The following is a 1,338-nucleotide window of genomic DNA, read 5'->3' on the forward strand; positions in this document are numbered from 1 at the left end:
TTTAAATAAGTTCCACACCGATAATGGTGCTTACATACCGAAGGGCTTGGTAAAAAATATTAATTATTAATTTATTAATAAATTGATAATCCTTTACCCTTTTAATTGTAATAATTATATATATATATATATATTTATATATATATATATTTTACAGGAAGGACAACAAAAGAAAGAAAGAGACCTCGATATTATGCAAATAGAAGAAATTATCTGTAAAAATGTGACACTTATTCAGTAGCCATGATAAAACTCCGAGTTTCGGATGCCAGGGTGGGAACCCACACCAACATCTCTTCAGTTATCCGGCCATTTGAAAATTCCTGTGAAAACGGAAACTGAAAGAAGCCTGTCGTATATATGTATATATATATATATATATGTGTGTGTGTGTGTGTGTATGTGTTTGTCCCCCCAACATCACTTGACAACCAATGCTGGTGTGTTTACATCCGCTTAACTTAGCGATTTGGCAAAATAGACCGATAAAATAAGCACTAGGCTTGCAAAGAATAAGTCCTGGGGTCGATTTGCTCGACTAAAGGTGGTGTTCCAGCATGGCCGCGGTCAAATGACTGAAACATGTAAAAGAGAGAGATAGATAGATATGTATGTATGTATATAAGTGGGAAGACAGAGAGATATACAGGCTAGATATTTCAGCTGCCAGAGTACTACAAGATAGAGAGCAATTTCGTTTCTACTTGTTGTAACTCACTTTTCTGTTCAATATCCTCCAGAGACAGCTTTACACTTCATATATTTTATTGCAAGACAATAAAATATTATCACTGCTTTAATTAGTTGACAAAATTCTTTGTACATTATTAACATTCGACGGATATTTGTCCTCATCTTGTTTGTTGTTAACACAATATTTCAGCTAATATATCCTCCAGCCTTCATCAGATGTCTTGGGGAAAAGTTTGCCACATGACTGGTATCACACTAGTTTCCTACCAGCAAATGTGACTTATTCAAACAGAAAACCGCTTAGAAGAGAGCCATGTATTGTTAAGAGTACAAAATTATAAATTAGTCAAGGTGACATAACTCTTTTTCAGGATCCATAACTCCTTACCAAGGGAGACAACTACAGCTGTCACCTATATTTTGCCACACAAGCAGTTACAATGATGCGATGTTTAAAAATGTTGCTAAGTTGAGATTATTCAAGGAACTTGTCGACAAATATTCTTGCAAGGATATTCAAAATCTAAAAGCAGCAATAATTCCCCCACCTCAGTAACATCACGGAGTCGAAATCTGAGCGCTTTTAATCATACATTTATCTCCTTGTTCGGGACTACCCTGCAACTAAACAACAACAGTTGAAAA

The sequence above is a fragment of the Octopus bimaculoides genome, chromosome 15 (assembly GCF_001194135.2).
Source record: "Octopus bimaculoides isolate UCB-OBI-ISO-001 chromosome 15, ASM119413v2, whole genome shotgun sequence".
Classification (NCBI taxonomy): Eukaryota; Metazoa; Mollusca; class Cephalopoda; order Octopoda; family Octopodidae; genus Octopus; species Octopus bimaculoides.